Consider the following 21,596-nt stretch of genomic DNA (forward strand, 5'->3'; position numbering starts at 1 on the left):
ATTATTTTATCTGAGGACTTAAGATGATAGACAATGACCAAAAACTTTGTGACAAAAAAAATCTACCAACTGATGGCCAAACATCTGGTCTTGTGTATCTCAAAAATTTATCAAAATGGTGCTCAAATAAACCTAGCCTATCCCATTAGTCTATATGAAAAGCTATGATTGATTAGTGAGATGTTCCAGAATTTTTTTTTAGAGTATTCTTCAAAAATAGTCATTTTTAAGTCACAATGATTTATCAAAAAATTTTAGTATAATAGCATGTGTTAAGTATTCAATACACACACACATACAACATATATGTTAGAAAGTTCATGATCACTTATAATTAAATATTTGTGAGAAATAGGCTAGAAAACTTTTGATTATGTTTCTATATGGCAATATGCATATATCTCTATGTCTTTATCAATATCAGTAGTGATATATATATATATATATATATATATATATATACCAGTATTGATATATAAATATCTTTGCTGTGACATGAACAAAAGTCGGTTAAAAAAATTGCAGTGAGATGGGGGCAGCTAAGTGGTGAAGTGGAGAGCACTAGCCCTAGAGTCAGAGTCAGGAGGACCTGAGTTCAAATTCAGCCTCAAAAACTTAATAAAAATAATAATAATAATAATAATTGCCTAGCTGTATGTCCTTGGGCAAGTCACTCTTAAACCCACCCATTGCCTTAAATAAATAAAAGAAATTTTAAAAATTTCTGTGAGGCATGGATTAAAGAAATATTCATAATAGTTGATGTTTATGTTTTCTAGTCTTTTCTGCATATTCTTTTTATTAGTTCCTCACTTACAGAAGAGGGAACTGAAATTCAGATATGCTGAGTTATTGGCTTATGGCCCAATGTCAAAATCTGAATTTGAATCCTGGTCACTACTGACACCATATTACAATATACCACTCTCCTTCCAAATATAGATAGAACCAATGAAAAGAAAACTAGGTGAATTTTATATTTGGAAATCTAAAAATATCTAATTAATGACAGATATAAGTACTTCTCTCAAAGACAAATTCCTTACTTTTATTTTTTGAACCGAGGGACTAAAATATCTCAAAATTCATGTTTAGAATTATTGTAATCACCCCTCTAACAGTAACTCTTATTCTTTACTCAAAACCTTCTAAGTTTTAATCTACACACCTTTTAAAGTCTCTCCCCAAGTCTTAGAATTCAAACTTCTCATTTTATTATGCCCTTTCTGTTCAAAAAAGTTCAACTGAAAATATTTTTCATGCTTCACTTCTCATTCATATGCCTGTTCAAATTTTTAAAACTTTACCACAAAGTACTGAAATAAACTTTCAAATGCCATTAAATGGGTATATCTTCTGTGCATAACTTATTTCTATAGCTAATTTCCCAAAGACTTAAAGGAACAACAAAGCAACATACCATTATATAATTTTGATTCTATTTTCATTTCTCCTTTCTCCTCCATAAATTTTTCAGGTTTCCTATAACACACATATCTAAAAGGCAGAGTTGTTGTTGCTCCCACTGCTGTTGTTGCTGCTAGTGTTGTTGCTGTTGTATTTGTGGTATTGAACTCAGTGACTTCATTTGAGATTTCCTTGATATTCTGGAGTCAGTTGCCATTTACTTTTCCAGTTCTTTTTTACAGATGAAGAGCTGAGACAAACAGGGCTTAATGACTTGGCCAAGGTCACACAATTAGTAAGACTCTAATGTCAGATTTGAACTCAAGAAAATGAGCCTTCCTGACATTAGCCGCTGCAGCATTTAGCTTGAGAGTAGGATAACAAGCAGGAATCCGGTCTCAAAGCCAGAAAAGCTGACTGTATGATCTGAAAAAATCACTTCTCATTGCTAGTGCTCTAAGACAATAATTTGTAGAAAAGGTACCAAAATACCTCAACAATCAAGGAGATTTTAAATTATATAACAATAAGTGTTTAAAATTTTAAATGTATTACTGGGAGAGAGGACATAACCAGCTAAGTTAATCAAAAAAGAATTCCAAAAGTTGATTTTATATGAACTCATTTCGAAGGAAGCAAGTGATTCTAAAAGACAGAATTGAGGAGGGAGTGAATTCCAGACTTGGAAAATAGCAAAGAAGAAGAAAAAGGAATACTAAATATAAGGAAAAGGAAATGGTAAAATCTGACATCAAAGACAAAGACAGCCATTGTTCTATCTTTATTTTTCCTTACATCCCTTACTAATCAGTGTTCAAAATGCAGTACATTCCTAAAAGGGATTAAAGGGTAATAAATATGAAAATATATATGGAAGTTAGATGATATAATAAACACCAGGATAAGAGCTTGTATTTTATCCTAAATTCATATAGTCAGTGTAATGATAAGAAGAGACATGATTGGACTGAAGCTTAAGATATATTATTTCTGCATTTGTGTAGATCAATAGTTTCAAATTCAAATAGAAACAGATGCCTGAAGGTTACAGATTAACTTGAAAAATCACAAATTATCAGTATCTTTACTGTATTATAGATTTTTTAAAAAATTTATTTATAATTACTCATTACATTTTAATCTGTTTCTAGCCAAGAGTTTGACAGTTCTGATGGAAGAACTAGAAAAAGAGAGAGCAATTAGAAAGTTATTTCAATACTTTAGTCAAAAAGTTGATAACTACCCCCAAATAATTTGTAACCATTGTGAAGAGGAGATCATTGCTAAAGATGTTGTAATAGATGTGGAATTGATAGGTATTTAAAGCTGATAGTTTAGAGAAAGTGAAGAACAAATATTCAACACTTCCAAAATTAGAAATCTAGGTAAATAGAAAAAATGTAGACTCTCCAAAAATGACAGCAACAATGAAAAACTGAGGCATTTTAAGAGAGTTATGCTGGAGGGAATTAATAAATTTAAGATATCTATCAGGATTTTGGTGATGCAGCATGAGACTTCATGAAAGAGGTTAGACCTGAGTAAATACATTTAAGTGACATTTGCACAGAGATTGGAGTTTATGAGACCAACAAAAGAGTGAATAAAGAGAAATAAAAGATGTTCCATAATAGATATTTGGGCTTACCAATTCCCCCTATATCTCCCAAAGTTTAGCACATAGTGAAAATGTAACAATTTTTCATTAAATTTTACACCTGAATTGAATTGAACTGAATTAACTTTTAAAAGTCTCAGTGTGAGAGACATTTTGAAAATATTTGGCTTTCCTATTGGAAGATGATTTTCTTTTTCAAAGTATATTGGAATTTCTACAGAGAAACTGCTCTTTATAGTTCTTTAAGACATAGGATTAGAGAAAGTATAATCTTTTTTACAATGAAAAGCTGAAAGCTTTCATGCAAAGAATTCACTATAACAATTATATTTTACAAAGATACTTTTCAGTATGAATTAGTGATGTTAATTTTTACATTTGACTCATTAATGTCAGTTAGAATAAGGGAAAGTACTAAATTTCATTTGAGAATAAGGCACAATTTTATAATGCTTCCTTTAGTATTTTTATTATCTTAACATTTTGCTATTTCTGTTTTTAGAAATTTTAGATTAAAATGATTATTATTTATCTCCATTTTTTAGATCTGAAACTGTGTTTGCCAGAAAGGCTCTTATTTGTTTCATTTCTTTAATATATGTTGTCTTTTGCAGAATGAAATGTAATAATTATATTTATTCTAGGAATCATTTCTAATTAGCTTGCTAATTATTTCTGTTACTTTGAGTTTGGTAGAATAGCTGAATAAATTATACTTGTGCCCATATCAAAGTTATATATTTTCCATCTTAATAATGTAAAAATGAAATTTGAAAAGAAAATCAAGCATTACATAGCATTGAAATAAAAAAAAACTTAATATCATATTCACTTTTCCCCTTTCCCTTCTCTAAGGTAAAGTGTTGACTTTTGAAATTAAACTCCATATATATTTATATAGCTATATTTATATGAAGGATCTGGGATATTCATTTTGCCTATTTCTTCCAGAAAGCAGAAATCAATATTTAATAGATTATTATGTATATAATATAAAAATACTATTACATGTGATATACACAATAGAATAATATATCTATGAAGTTATCATTATATATTTATATATTTAAATATAATATAGTTAACTGCAGTAAATAGAGTAAATAATACATTTACATTTATAAATGTGTTCAATATTTATCTATTCATTCATCCACTTATTTATTCATTTACATAACTGTAATCATATATTTATTTGTTTATTCATTATCTTTTAAGCTCATAAAAAGGATGTGTAGTCTGAATTTGAACTGTTTAGATAAAAGTTAATACTGAATTCCAATAAATAATTTAAAATTATACATTTAATTCAGTTATAAAAACTCCTATTCATCTTCTTTAGTCTTACTTCCAAGTTTGAAGAAAACATGATTTATAGATGTGAATACTCTCTCTGACAATACAGAACATCTCTCTTTCATATATGCCCATCATTTGAGAATGTCATAGCACAAATAAACAATAGAAAAACTATTCTTCACATTGTGATTTCTTTAATATATCTTTATATAAAATAGAAGCATGTTGATGATACATTAAGTTTTTTAAAATATCAGAAAAGACCAAAAGTAAAATTACTGATTTTATTTTTTTCTTAAAGAAATTTAACTAATGTACTAATGGCTAAGGGGGCCAAAAGAGACCAGGAGTCACTACATTCAGTAAAAATGTAATTCTAGTCAAAAGGAATGACAAGGCAAAAAAGTCTAAAATATAAGCTTATTTGCAAAACACTAGAAAGAATGCAGGGAATATCAATAGTATCACCTCATAAAATACTGAAAAGTGTGTGAGGGCAAAAGAAATCTTCAGAGTTCTTGTTATACAGCCTTATTAAACTAATCATCATGAGGACATTTTTAGGTGAAACTTAAAAGAAGTCAACAAATCAAAGTGAAGTTAAATGGATCTGTCAGCACTTCTGTTGCAATCTAATTTTATCAGTGATGAGATGGTAGCACTATTATATTTGAACTTGATCATCTCAGAATACAAAGTGAGAAAGTAGCAAAGACACAGAAATCAACAAAAGCAGTAATTTCTCCCCAACTAAATCTAGAGCAAAGCTTTGGGGTTTTTTACAATTTTAAATTGTTGAGATTAATTTATAAAATATCTCAAGTATGGGAAAAATTCTAAAAAATGGTAAATAGTATGGATGATACATGCATATTAAAATAAAAGTGACTGGGAAAACTGCAAAAATGAATATCATAATTCTAAAATATTTTTATGAAACAAAATCTTCATAATGTATTTTACTTTTTATATTTTTTAAGTTTGTCTCCTAAATTATTTCCATCCTTTTCCCAAAGATCCATCTCAATGACATAAAGATTTTAAAAAAATAAAAGATGAGTAATATAAAATAATCAGCAAATTAATCAATACATCCAAATTTCTGCAAGGGAGGGGGGTAAAATATCTTCTCATATTTCTTTGTCTTTGTTCCCATGTGTTTTATTAATATACTCATGTTTTAGGATAATTTTCAATATTCTTATTAGTACTATATTTTACTGTGATTGTTCTTTCCACTTAAAATGTTGTAGCCATTGTGTATATTATCTTTTCTGGATCTGATTACTTAAATCAATTTGAGTTAATGAATGCTTATTCATGTTTCTCTGTATTTCATTCCATTTACATATCATATTTTATTTGTCATATTGCTATCTACCTTGTCAAATGCTTATCTACAAATCCCAAAGAATTGACTTTGTTACAAGTTATTTGCCAATGCAAAGACTTGTTAATATAAATGCTTTCATATTCAAGTGAGTTTCATTTTATCAAGGATATAGATTATATCTTTAGTTGCAGAATATCTGCATCAAAGACTATGCATATTTTAGTCATTTTATTTCCATAATTTTAAATTGACTTCCCAAATGGTTTTACTAATTCACAACTCCACCAAATAATGCACTAACTTTCCAGTCTTTCCACAAAACCTACAATACTATTTTTATCTTTTAGCATAATTATTAATTAGCTGGAAATGAAGAAAAATCTTGTTATTGTTTTGATTTCCATTTTAATTATTACTTAGGCTATTCTTTCACATGGTTTTTAAATAGTTCCCAGTTCTTCTTTTTATGTATGGTTTATTATATCCTTTAATCACTGATCTCTTTGGGAATGGCTTATTTATTATATGTCTTTGTTTTCTATATATTGCAGTTGCAAATTTCTTATCAAATAAATAATGGGATTTTTCCCTTTCAACTCCTTTCATATTAATATCACATACATTATTTTGTTTTTGTTTGCTTTTCAATTTCATCCAATCAAAATTACATGTTTTTTATTTTGTAATTTCTTCCCTTGTCTTAGAGACAATCAAGATAGTAGAATAAGAGGAAGCAATATATCTCAGGACTTCTGATAACCAACCCAGTGAGGATCTTAGGATTAACACTGACGAGTGAGCAGAAATATAAGGAAAAACCATAGTGGATAAGCTATCCAAGCACAAATTCAATAAATATAGGCAACTGAATTGATCAGCAACCAAGAAATAGGGACAAACCAGAAAAAAAGCTTAACACAAGAATGGAAAACTGGAGAACTATCTCTTGAAAACATTAAAGGAGTTTTTAAACTATTACTTTTGAACAGAAATAGATGTCATGTTGATGGAACCCAATAAAAAATATAACATCAATTAAGAAAAGTCAGGATTTTCCATAAGAAAAAGTCAGACCCTCCAGAGGTACAAAGAATATATTCAAAGCATAAAGTTCCAATTTTGTATATAAGGCCAGAATAATGGCTTTATAAAAAGACCATTGTAAAAAATGATAAAAAAGATAAAATATCATCATGATATTGGTATAACTGATGGAATAAAAAACTAATCTCAAAATATTTTTAAACATAATCTCAAAGTCATGAAAGATCATATAATAAATTAAACAAATTTGTCCTATTTTTTTCTTTGTGAAAAATGTCATTAAAATGAAATGAGAGTGCAAGAGGAAAAAGACATGAGAAATAAGACTTGGAATAAGAAAAACTATAAATTTTCACTTTTCATCGTACAAATACAAATAGAAACAGTCATTTTTAAAGGATTATGAACATACACTGATACCTTGTTAGTGCTAGAAATTGAATCACCTATTCTGTGTATCAGTATATAATTATGGAAGAAATGTGTTAAAAATTACTAATCTGTAGACATTGTTTATCACAAATATATATGTACAATGTGAAACTGATTGTTCGCTGCTGAGGGAAGGAGGATAGAAAGAAAGGGTAGAAGGAAATTTTGTAACTTAAAAATAAACATATGCATATGAATGAATGTTGAAAAACTTTTATAATTTGTGCTTGTAAAAATAAAATGTCAATAAGAAAAAAGAAATGTGATTAAAAATTCCTTTTCTTTTGATCCAGTAATCCTAGTAGGAATTATGCCACACTGTATACCCCATGACAGAAAAAACTAAATAAAAGGGCAATTTTATGTCAAAATATTTAGAGCTGAATGCGTTGTATTGAATTGGAAGCTTAATTTATGAAAAATTGCTTAGAAATTAACAAAAATAAACTTTGATATATGTAATAACAATTAGGAGAAATAGAGAGAAGCATATAAATATTTGAAGGAATTGAAGAAAAAATTTTGAAATCAGAGCTGATGTGGATGAAATCAAATGTTATCAAAATAATAAAAATTTTTATGCAAAAAAAACAGAAAAAATCACTACTATGAAAAAAGATTACAAAATGCAATTGCATTTTTTGTTTTATGACTTCAAAAAAAGTATGTCTGTCAAACAAAACTCAACTTCACAGTATCTCATTCAACAAATATCATCAGTGGAAAAATATATGAAAAATATTGTCCAAAATAAAGTACAATTCAGTCACCTACTAAATATATGGAGAAAATAGTTAGACACAAGCTCAACAAAGTTATTCCCTAATGTCTGAGGGGAGAGTATAATTCAAATATTTCAAATTAAGGTAATATTTCACTTCTATTCATTCTCCGGATGTTTTTATTTGACAATGAAATGTTGAAGGAATCATTGAACCCCTAAATACTATAGGGGTTTCCTCAATAAGACACATGCAAATTTCAAAGAGAATAGACTAATATGGAAAGCAATATGGAAGTATGCTCAGAGTCCAATAAAAATATTCATTCCCTTTAATCCAACAATTCCAATTCTAGGTCTATATCCAGAAGAAATCATAAAAAATGGGGGAAAAGTCCCACATGTTCCAAAATATTCATAGCAACTCTTTTTTGTAGTCACAAAGAATTGGAAATTGAAGGGATGTCCATCAACTGGGGAATGACTAAACAAGTTATGGTATATGAATACTATGGAATATTATTATTCTATAAGAAGACATAAATGGTCGGACCCTAGAGAAGCATAGAATTATTTTCAGGATCTGATGTTGAGGGAAGGAAGGAGAACCAAGAGAACAATAGACACATTAACAACTGATCAACCTTAATGGAATCCTCTCTTTTCAACAGTTCAGAGAGCTAGGAAAACTGTATTAGGCCACCTATGGACAATGTCCTTCCCACCCAGAGGAAGAAAAACTAAGTGAACCAAAACAGCAATAACAAAATAATTTTTGTAACTTAAAAATATAATTATCATATGAAATAAATAAATAAATAGATACCTAGATAGCTAGATAGATAATGGAAAATAGAATAAATTAAAAAATACATATTGTCTAGACTATGCCATGGAGTTGAATAGGAATCTGCAGTAGTTAAAAAGGGAGACAAAGGGAGACAAAAAGAAAGAAGAGAGAATGTTTAAATAAACATGCAAACATTCATACAAAAAATATTTATGCTTTTCAGAATATCCATTGCTTGTCATTTCAAATTACTCACTATTGTTCTATTACATAACACAATCTATTTTCCCAGCTATTTACTTTTTTAATCTTTAATTTTTCTTTTGACATGTAAAACAATTTTAACATTCATTTTATTTTAACTTGGAGTTGTAAATTCTATCTCATCACACCTCACTTTCCCCATTATTGAAAAGGTAAGCAATGTGATATCAACTATGCATGCTTAATAGTGCTAAACCTATTTACTTTCATATTAGTCACATGAAAAACAACAGTCCCCCATTAAAAACACCTATAAAAATAAAATTAGAAAAAAATGTTTTGATTTTCATTGTAATTCTGCCAGTGCTTTTTTTGAAAGTGGTTAGCCTTTTTCCTCATTATTCCTTCAGAATTGTCTTGAATCATTACATTATTGAGATTCACTAAGTTATTTTCAGTTGAACATCATATAACTTCAATTTCCAATTCTTTGAAACCATAACAAGAGCTGATACAAATATTTTGGTAAATAAAAGTCATTGTGTTTTTAATCTCTTTGAGATACAAACTAGAAGAGATAGTATAGGAGTTAAAGGGCATGCACAATTTTATTGCCCTCTAGATTTAGCTTTATATTGATTTCCAGAATGGTTAGATCAGTTTACAAATTTTATCTTCACAATTTTGTCTCATCATCTCCAACATTTAATCATTTTCCTTTTGTGTATTATTAGTCAATCTGATTAAGTGTGAAGTGGTAGCACAGAATTTTTAAATTTGCATTTCTCTAATAAATAGTGGTTTAGGAGGCTTTTTATTATGACTACAATAATTTTGTTTCTTCTTCTGAAATATACCTGTTCATTTCCTTTAACTATTTTTAATTAATCATTTTTGTTAAAAATTTTCATCCAATTGCATATATTTTGAAGTTACAAAATTTCCCACCACCCTTCCTTCCGCCCCCTCCCCTCAGTAAGAAATAGTCAGATTAGCATTTTACATACTTATTTTGTCAAAGCCATTTGCAAATTAGTAAATTTTGGCATAAGGAATTAGTATTAAGGGAAAGAGAAACATAAGAGATAATTTTTATAAAATGTTCATCACAGTGGGTTTTCTTTTACTATGTGTTTTTTTTTTTTTGTTTTGCTTTCCTTCCTCTGGTTGGGAATAATATAGTCCATAACCAGTCTAGCACAGTTATCTTAGCTCTCTGGACTATTGAGAGGAGTTGCTTCCATCAGAGTTGTTCATCTCATAATGTTGTTCATGTGTAAATTTTATTCTCTTGACTCTACTCCCTTCACTCAGCATCACATTCCATAAGTCATTCCATGCTTCTCTATAGTCCAACCACTTGTGTTTTCTTTTTTTCATTTATGGTTTCTTATAGGACAATAATAATCCATATTATTCCTGTATCATAACTTGTTTAGCCTTTCCCCAATTGATGGGTATTTCCTCAATTTCCAAATCTTTGTCACTACAAAAATAGCTGCTATGAATATTTTGAAACTTGAAGGACTTTTCTCATTTTTTTTATAATTTCTTCTGGATATCATCCTCAAGTAGGAATTACTGGGTCAGAGGGTATAAACAGTTTTGTTGCTCTTTGGGCATAGTTCTATATTGTTCGCCAGGATTGTTCCCAATCCTCCCACAATCTCTCCAACATTGATCATCTTCCCTTTTTCTCATCTGAGCTAATCTAATAGGCGTGAGATGAAACCTCATTGCTGTTTTAATTTGCATTTCTCTAATCAATACTGACTTGGAGCATTTTTTCATATGATTTTATATATAGCTTTAATTTCTCCATTTAAAAACTGTCTGTTCATATCCTTTAACCATTTAGGAATTGGGGGATGATTTGTGACCTTATAAATTTGATGCAATTCTCTCTATATTTTAGAAATGAGACCTTTATCAGAACTCCTGGTAGTGAAGATTGTTGCCCAGCTTTCTACTTTTCTTCTCATTTTGGCAACCTTGATTCCATTGGTGCAAAAACTTTTTTAATTTAATATAGTCAAAATCATTCATTTTGCAGTTTATAATGTGCACTAATTCTTGTTTGGTCATAAATTCATCCCTTTTCATATATAAATAGAGTATTTTTTTGGTTTATTAATTTATCTATGGTATCGCTCTTTATGTCTAAATACTGTACCATTTAAACCTTATTTTGGTATAGGGGTGAAATGTGGATCTATGCCTACTCTTTGCCATATCATTTTCTAATTTTGCCAAAAATTTTTGTGAAATAGTGAGTTCATATCCCAAAGGCTGATGTCTTTGGGTTGATCAAATAGCAGATTACTGTAGTCATTTACTGCATTTCTTTTAAACCTATCCTAATCTGCTGATCTATTACTCTATTTCTTAACCAGTACCAGGCAGTTTTTATGACTGCTGGTTTATATTATAGTTTTAGATCTGGCAGAGCTAGGCCACCTTCCTTTACATTTATAGTTCCCTTGTTTTTCTTTCACTTTTGTTGCTCCAGATGAATTTTGTTACTATTTTTTCTAACTCAGTAAAGGAGTTATTTGGTAGTTTGATTGCTATTTCACTGAATCAGTAATTTAATTTGGGTAGAATTGTCATTTATATTATATTAACTTGACCTAACCATGAACATTTGACATTTTTCCAGTTATTCAGATCTGACTTCATTTGAATGAGGAGAGCTTTATACTTGTCTTCCAACAGTTTCTGGGTTTCTCTTGGGAAGTAGAATCCCAAGTATTTAATGTTGTCTATGGTTATTCTAAATAGAATTCCTCTATATGTCTCCTGTTCTTGGGCTTTGTTGTTCATATATGAGATGCTGATGATTTTTGTGGATTTATTTTATATACTGCTATTTCGCTGAATTTGTTAATTGTTTCAAGTATTTTAGAGTTTCTCTGGTTCACTAGGTATACCATCATATCATCTACAAAGAGTGAAAGTTTTGCTTCCTCATTGCCAATTGTGATTCCTTCAATTTCTTTCTCTTCTTTTATTGCTACAACTAGCTTTTCCAATACTATATTGAATAGTAATGGTGATAATGGGCATCCCTGTTTCACCTCTGATTTTATTGGACATGATCCAAGTTTATTTCCATTACATAGAATATTTGCTGATGGTTCTAGATAGATACTATTTATTATTTTATGGAAAACTCCATTTCTCCCTAAAATTTCTGGTATTTTTAAATAGGAAGGAATGTTGTATTTTACGAAAGGCTTTTTCAGCATCTATTGAGATAATCATGAGTTCTGTTGGTTTTGCTATTTATATGTTTAATTATGTTGAGTGTTTTCTCATGTTGAACCATCCCTGCCTGCCTGATATGAATCCAACCTGATCATGATGTATCATCCTGCTAATAATTTGCTGTACTCTCATTGTTAAAATTTTGTTTAAAATTTTTGCATCAATATTTATTAGGGAGATTGGTCTATAAATTTTTGTCTGTTTTGGTTCTTCCTGATTTAGTTATAATGCTGGTGTTATAAATAGAGTTTGGAAGAACTCCTTCCTCTTCTATTTTTTTGTTTTGTTTTGTTTTGTTTTTAGGTTTTTGCAAGGCAGTGGGGTTAAGTGACTTGCCCAAGGTCACACAGCTAGGTAATTATTAAATGTCTGAGTTAGGATTTGAACTCAGGTCCTCTTGATTCCAGGACCTGTGCTCTATTCACTGTACCACCTAGCTTCCCCCCCCCTCCTATTTCTTTAAAATAGTTTATGTAGAATGGGAATTAATTGTTCCTAAAATATCTGGTAGAATTCACTTGTAAATCATCTGGACCTGGAGACTTTTTCTTAGGGAGTGTATTGATGGTTTCTTCAATTTCTTTTTTCTGAAATGGAGTTACTTAAGTAATTTCATTTAAGTAAATGCTAGTTGGAGCTTATCTTTTTCTAAATAAATTTGACTCAGTTGTCAGGATATTTGAGAAATGAGACATTTAAAAATAACTTGCAAAAAACAATTTTCCAATTTTTCCTTCCATTTTCTTCTAATCTTTGCTAAATTGTCTGTATTTTTGCAAAAAAAACTGTTTTAATTAAATGCAATTAAAATAATTCATTTTTCATCTTATAATATTATCTCTATTTTGTTTGTTATAAATTCCTCCATTATCCAAAGATCTGAGAGGTAAACTTCTTCAAGCTTCCCTATTTTGTTCATGTATCACCATTTATGTTTATATCATGTATCCATTTTCCCCTTCTCTCCAAATCTTCTAGCATGTTTTGCATAATGATTTTGTATTCTTAAAGTACTATTTGAGATGATCAAATACTAGATTTTTAGGTATTGGGTAACTAATCTATACCACTTATTTTCCTAACCAGTACCAGATAGTTTTGACAATTACTACTTTGTAGTACAGTTTAAAACTCATAAAACTTTATCACCTACCTCCAGAATTTTTTTATTAATTAATAGTTTTGACCTTTTTTCTTCCCATATAAAATAATTTTTGGTAATTTGATTTGTATGACCTTGAATCAGTAAAATAATTTAAGGAAGAATTGTGATTTATATTATGTTGGCTTGACCCACTCATGAAAATTTAATATTTTTTCCCATTTGTTTGGTTCTGACTTGTGTGAATAACATTTCTTGAAAATATGCTCTATCTTGGTTTTGTCTTGGCATGAAGATGCCCAAGTTGTTTACATTTTGTATGGTTCTTTTAAATCAAATTTCTCTTTCTATCTCTTGCTGTTGGATAAATAAATGTTGTTGTTTTGTGGGGGGTTATTCTATTTCCTGCAATTTTGCTAAAGTTGTACATTATTTTAATTAGATTTTTAGTTAATTCTCTAGAATTCTTCAAATATGACATTGTATCAACTGTAAAGATAGTTCTTTCTTCATTGCTTATTCTAATTCCTTACTTTTTTCTTCTCATTCTTTTATCTTGCATTTCTGATGATGATGATGTTTGTCCTTTGTTCTTGAATAAAACTATGATATCAGGGAGGTGATGCCATGACATACATATGAATCAGATTTGAATGAGGGTCTACTGTGTTAAGTCACCAGTCTTACTTTCTCCTCTTTTTTCATCTAGTGGCCAGATATGGATCAGTATGATTGAAGATGACCTTGGCAATCAGGGTAAAGTGTCTTGCCCAGGATCACACATCTGGTATGTGTCAGAGGTTTGGTTTGAACTCAGGTCCTACTGACTCTGGGGGTGGCACTCTATTCATTGTATCACCTAGCTGTAACCAGTACCTTTCATTTCTAGTACATTATTGAATAATGGGTGATAATAATGAGCATCCTTTCTTAACCCCCAATCTTATTAGGAAGGCTTATAGTTTCCCCCTTTTATAGATGTTTGCTGATGATTTTAGATAGTCACTCCTCATTTTAAGCAAAGTTCATTTGCTCGGAAGTTCTCAAGTGCTTTTAATAAGAAGATATGCTACGTTTTCTCAAGAGTTTTTCTAACTCTAGAATTTTAACAATATCCATAAGGAAACTGTTCAATAATGTTTTTCTCTGTGTTCTTCCAAGTTTAGGATAAGCAGCATATTCATGTCATAAATAAAATTTGGAGAATTCTTTCTTTGTCTATTTTCTCAAGTAGTATAAAGAGTTCAAAAATTAATTATTCTTTAAAGTTTCTGCAGAATTCACTTATGAATCCAATTGATCCTGTTCATTTTTTTTTCTTGTGGAACTTGTTGATGGTTTGTTCAATTTCTTTTTTCTAAATAAGATTATCTTTGTAAGCTGTTTCCTCTTTTGTTATTTTGGGCATTTTTTCCAATTGATATTTTATTTTTCCAATCATATTTTCCAATATAATTTCCCATAAATGTTATGAAGGTTTTTCAATATTCATCAGACACTAACTTGCTATAGGACCCTAGGGATGTCACTTAACATTGATTGCCTCACATTCAGGGCCATCTCCAGTCATCCTGTTACATATCTGACCACTGGAATCAAATGACTCTGAAGGAGAAAGTGAGGCTGATGACTTTGCACAGCACCCCCCCACTCCAATCCATATCTTGTGCTTGTCTTGCTATCACCCCTCCTTAAGTCATTGGCTTCTTTGAGAACTAAGGGCAAACATTATCATAATTATTGCATACGTATTTATGTTACCTAATTTTCTTCCACCCTCCCTTCACACACCCCTCTCCTCAGTTACGAACAGTCTAGTGAATACTGCACATGTACATTTTTCTTTAACATGTTTACTGAATCTTTTTGAAGTAGGATGAAGGGGAAAAAAGAAAACAATAAAATAAGAAAGAAAAACATATGAAAAATTTTTTAAAAAGAAAATAATAGTCATTCAGATTCTGTAATTTGTTTTTGTTTTTTTTTTGTTGGCTTTCTTTTGTTTTTATTCATCTGGATCCAGACAGCAGGTCTTCTAGGTTTATCCTAGCTCTCTGAACTGTGACAGGAGTTGTAGCCATCAATGGTAGATTTTAATGTGTACAATGCACTCTTGTACATTGAGTGAGTACAATGTCCTCATTCAACATTAGTTCATGTAATTCTTTCCATGATCCTCTAAAGAGTGAACATTCATACTTTCTAATATTGAATGATTTTTATATTACTGTAATATATCTCATCTGCTCATATAGTATGATATAAAGTGATATATGGAAAGCATAAATTTATTATCTCTGCCATTCTGCTTTTGACTGTAAGGTTTTATGCCCCAGAACATTTTCAAGTTTGGTATACAAGCCATGTATTCCCATACAGGTTCATTCAGAAGTCTAACATCTAAGTTTTCTAAGATGTTTTTCACCTTCTTAATTTCCTTCTTTTTTAGTTTGAGGTTAGATTTATCTAATTCTGAGAGAAAAAGGTTGCTGTATCCCATTATTTGCTTCCCTCACCTCACCTCCCACAGAAGGCAGTCTATTAGTCTTTATGTTGTTTCCATGGTATACAATGATCTAGGTTGAATGTGATGAGAGAAAAATCATATCCTTAAGGAAGAAAATTAAAATATAAGAGATAGCAAAATTATATAATAAGATCATATTTTGTCCCTAAATTAAAGGTGATAGACTTTGGTCGTTGTTTAAACTCCACAATTCTTTCGCTGGAAAGAAATGATATTTTCCATCATAGATAATTGAAAATTGTCCCTGAGTGTTGCACTGACAGAATGAGCAAGCCCATCAAGATTGATTATCACCCCCATGTTGTTTTTAGGGTGTACATTGTTTTTCTGGTTCTGCTCATCTCACTCAGCATCAGTTCATGCAAATACTACTAGGTTTCCCTGAATTCATATCCCTCCTGGTTTCTAATAGACAATAGTGAACCATAAAATGCAGTTTGTTAAACTCAATTGAAGAACATTCACTTAATTTCCAATTCTTTGCCAACACAGAGCTGCTATGGTATTTTTTTATATTTGACTCAGTTATCTGTTTATTTTGGAAATGAGTTCTTTGACTGAAATACTAGTTGTAAAATTTGTTTCCCAATTTACTACATTTCTTTTGATCTTGGTTACAGTGATTTTTTTTCTGTGCAAAAGCTTTTTAATTTGATGTAATCAAAATTATCTCGTTTCTTTTTAATGATGTTCGCCATATCTTCTTTGGTCATAAACTGCTTCCCTTTCCATAGATCTGACAGGTAAACTACTCTTTGATCTTCAAGTTTGCTTATAATATTGATTTTTATGTCTAAATCCTGTTTCCATTTTCAATTTACCTTGGTATAGGGTGTGAGGTGTTGGTCTAATCCAAGTTTCTTCCATACTAACTTCCAATTTTCCCAACAGATTTTACTGAAGAAAGTTTTATCCCAATAGCTGGACACTTTGAGTTTTTCAAACAGCAGATTACTATAATCATTTCTTTCTACTGCACCTAGTCTATTCCACTTATCCACCCCTCTATTTCTTAGCCACTACCAGATACTTTGGTGACTATTTATAATATAATTTTAGAACTGGTAAGGTTATACCACCTTCTTTTGCACTTTTTGTTCCCTTGAATCCCTGGAAATTCTTGACTTTTTATTTCTGCATATGAATTTATATAAAACTTTTTGTAACTCATTGAAGTAATTTTTTTAGAATTTTGATTTGTAGGGCAGTAAACAGGTAGTTTAGTTTTGGTAGAACTGTCATTTTTTATTCTATTACTTCTGTCTATCCATAAGCACTTAATGTTTACCCAGTTATTTAAAACAGATTTTATTTGTGTGAGAAATGTTCTGTAACTGTTTTCCAAAATTTTTTGAGAAGCCTTGGCAGATAGACTACCAGGTATTTTTTAATATCTGAAGTTACTTTGAATGTGATTTCTCTTTTTCAGTTCTTTCTGCTGTACCTTGCTGGTCATATATAGAAATTCCACAGATTTTTGAGAGTTTATTTTAAATCCTGCAACTTTGCTAAAGTTGCTAATTATTTCTAGTAGTTTTTAAGATGATTTTGGGGGATTCTCTAGGTATATTGTCATGTCATCTGCAAAGAGTGAGAGTTTTGTCTCTTCTTTCCCAATTCTAATTCCTTCAATTTCTTTTTCTTCTCTTATTGCTGTAGCTAATATTTCTAAGACGATATTGAATAGAAGTGGTGATAATGGGCATTCTTGTTTCACCCCTGAGCTCACTGGGAATGCCTCTAGCCTATCTCCATTGTATATAATGCTTGTTGATGGTTTCAGATAGATACTGCTCATTATTCCAAGGAACAATCCATTTATTCCTACAAGCTCTAGGGTTTTTAATAGGAATGGGTGATATATTTTTGTCAAAACCTTTTTCAGCTTCCATTAATATAATCATATGATTTCTGAGAGGTTTGTTATTGATGTAAATAGTTATACTAACAGTTTTCCTAATATTGAAACAATCCTGCATCCCTGGAATAATTCTTACTTGGTCATAGTGTATTATCCTACTGATAACTTGTTGTAATCCTTTTGCTAAGATTTTCATTCAGATTTTTGCATCTATATTCATCAGGGAGATAGGTCTATAATTTTCTTTTCCTGTTTTATCTCTTCCTGGTTTAGGTATCAGTACCATATTGGTGTCATAAAAAGAGTAAGGCAGAGTTCTGTCTTCATTAGTTTTCCAAAGGGTTTATATACTATTGGAACCAGTTGTTCCTTAAATGTTTCATAGAATTCACATGTGAATCCATCTGGCCCTGGAGATTTTTTTCTTAGAGAGTTCAATAAGGGCTTGTTGAATATCTCTTTTCTGACAGAGGGTTGTTTAGGTATTTAATTTCCTCTTTACCTAACCTAGGCAACGTATATTTTTGTAAATATTCAAATATTTCACTTAGATTCTCAAATTAATTGGCATAGAAGTGGGCAAAATAATTCTGAAATATTACTTTAATTTCCTCCTCAGTGGTGAGTTCAACATTTTCATTTATGATAATAGCAATTTGTTTTCTTCTTTCTTTTTTTTAAATCAAATTGACCAGAGTTTTATCAACTTTATTTTTTCTCAGAACATCAACTCTTGGTTTTGTCTACTATTTCACTAGCTTCCTTGATTTTGATTTTATTAATTTCTCCTTTAATTTTTAGAATTTCTATTTTGATAGCTAATTGGGGTGATTTAATTTGTTCTTTCTCTAATATTTATTTGCATATTTTGTTGCATTGATTTCCTCTTACTCTAATTTATTCATGTAAGCATTTAAAGATATAGTATATCCACTGAAAGCCAAGTTGAGTGAATTCCATAGTTTTTGGTATGTTGTTTCTGAGATTTGGTTTTGAGTGAATCCAATAGGATTGGTGTGTTGCTTCTAGAATTATCCAGGATGAAATGATTCATTCTTTCTATAATTTGTTGTATGATTCACTCATTTTTTTAAATGAGGTTATTTAGTTTCCAATTATTTTAGGCATATACATACATATATATATATATATATATATATATATATATATATATATATATGTATGTATATCCCTGGCCCCAAAATTTCATATGATTTATATTTCATTATGATCAGGGAAAGATGTATTCATTTTTTCTGCCTTTCTGCAACTGATCTTTAGGTTTTTATGCCATAGTACCTGGTCAATTTTAGTGTAAGTTCCATGTACAGCAGAAAAAAAAGTACATTCCTTGCTATCCCCATTCAATTTCTTCTAAAAGTCTATCATATAAAGGTTTTATAGCAATCTATTTATGTCCTTAACTTCTTTCTAGTTAATTTTATGAATGTATTTATCTAAATCTGAGAGTGGGAGTTTTAGGTCTCCCACTAGTAGAGTTTTGCTGTCTATGTTTTCCTGTAGTTCTTTCAACTTCTCTAGGAATTTTGATGCTCTACCATTGGGTGCATACATATTTAGTACTGACATTATTTTATTGTCTATGGTACCTTTCAGGAGGATATAGTTTCCTTCTTTATCTCTTTTAATTCTGTTTATTTTTGCAGCTGCTTTGTATGAAATAAGGATTGCTACCCTTGCTTTGTTCACTTCAGCTGAAGCAAAATATATTTTACTCCAACTTTTTATGTTTACTCTATACTTATCTCTGCTTCAAATGAGTTTCTTGTAAGCAGCATATTGTATGATTCTGCTATTTACTTACATTTTAAGGTAGAGTTCATCCCATTCATATTTAAAGTCATAATTACTAACTCTTTATTGTCCTCCATGATATCTCCCCTCTGTTTATATTTTCCCCCTTTTTTCTCTTTTTCCATATTCCCCAGGATTTTGTTTCTGAATACCACCCCCTTCAGTGTGTTTGCCCTCCTATATCAACCACACTCACCTTTCTTTGCTCTTTCCATTTCCCCTTCTTCCTTCCTTTCCTTCTTTTAGTCCCCCCTTTTCTCCCCCTCCCTGTCCCAATCTCCCCCTTTCCACTTTTAATACTTGAAAGGTAAGTTAAGCTTCTTAACTTAACTGAGTGTGTGTGGGTATATGTTTACTTTAAGACAAGTCTGATAAGAGGCAGAATCAGGTCTTCTTATTTTTTCCCTTCTTCCTCTCTATTACAATAGTTCTTTTGTACCTCCTAATGTAATGAGATTTTTTCCATTCAATCTCCTCCATCATCTCATCTCCTTTGTAAGGAGATATTGTTTTTAAAATCATTCTGAGTCTCAGAAAGGTCATAAATGTCTATCACTTCTTGCTAGGTATATTCACTCTAATAGAGTTTCAATTCTCAATTTATAATAATCTTTCTTCCAGGTGGGGATATAGCTCGTTTCATCTTATTGGATAGCAATTTTTTTCTTTACCATGTTTTACCTTTTCATGTGTCTCTTGAGCCTCCTATTTGATATCCAAATTTTCTACTTAGCTCTGGTCTTTTCATCAGGAAATCTTGGAAGTTTCCCATTTCATTAAATGTCCATCTTTTCTCCTAGAAGAGAAGGCTCAGTTTTTAATGGGTAGTGTATTCTTGGCTGCATTTCAAGCTCCCTTGCTCTTCTAAATATCTCATTCCAGGCCTTTCAATCCCTTAATGTTGATGCAGCTAGGTCGGTCCTGTATAATCCTTACTGTGACTTCTTGGTATCTAAATTATTTCTCTCTGGCTGCTTGCAAGATTTTCTCTTTTTCTGATAGTTCTGGTATTTGGCCACAACATTCCTTTGTGTTTTCATTTTTGAATCTCTTTCCACAGCAGATTGATGCAGTCTCTCAATTACTATTTTTGTCCTCTGGTTCCATGATATCAGGGAAGTTTTTCATCTCTAAATCTTGTAATATTAAGTCCAAGCTCATTTTCTCTCCAATGTTTTCAGGAAGACCAATAATTCTCCAGTTGTCCTTTCTTGATCTGTTCTCGAAGTCAGTGGATTTGCTGATGAGGTATGTTATATTTTCTGCTATTTTTTTTTTTTTAGATTCTTTGGTTTTGTTTAACAGTCTCTTGCTTTCTCATGAAGTGCTTAGTTTCCATTAGACACCATTCCTTGTTTAGAGAATAATTTTCTCCATTTTCCTCTTGTAACCTTTTTTTCCAATTAGTCAATTCTATTTTGTAAGAATTTTCCATTTGACCAATTGAGGTTTTGAGAAAATTATTAGATTTTTTCATTTACCCAATTGAGGATCTGAGAGAATTAATTTCATTTTTGTATTTGTCCAATTGTATTTTCCAAGGAATTGTTTTCTTGTTGCAATGTGTTAATTTCCTCTCCTAAATTTTCCAATTGATTTTTAAGCTCCTTCCTGATTTCTTCAAGGAAGCTTTCTGTGCTGGAGATCAGATCATATTCTCCTCAGAGGTTCAAGGTCTCTCTGAGTTAGTGTCTTTTCCTTCTAGGAATATTTCTATGGACCCTCCTTTCCTGGCCTTTCTTCATTTTTCCTAAGAACTTGGGTTGGGGAGGGTTTGTTTTACAGAGTTTTATTGTTGGGATTCCTAGATGCTTTACTCACTGAGTTTAGCAATTCCATGTGGGCCAAATGATAGCAGGTGCTGGTTGCTTTTTCTGAACTGTCTGTGACCTTCATCTGAGGTCCTCTCCCTTTGCCTGGAGGGGGTGGTTTAAAGCTGCTGAATGCTTTTATCTTTGAACAATCGTGGGCTTTGCCCTAGGGTAAGGTAACTGCTCTCCCTGTTCACAGCTGAGGGAACTCTGCTGCTCACACCTGAGCCTGGAGTAGATATGGACTGTTATTGTGTTTGTTCTGGGAAGAGGTTTCAGCTGAAATGAAGGTATGGACTCTGAGTCCTCCAGACCAGAGGAGCACAGGGATAAATGTCTGCATTCTCCTGCACTGGAACTCACCC

Source organism: Macrotis lagotis, chromosome 6 (assembly GCF_037893015.1).
Source record: "Macrotis lagotis isolate mMagLag1 chromosome 6, bilby.v1.9.chrom.fasta, whole genome shotgun sequence".
Taxonomy (NCBI): Eukaryota; Metazoa; Chordata; class Mammalia; order Peramelemorphia; family Peramelidae; genus Macrotis; species Macrotis lagotis.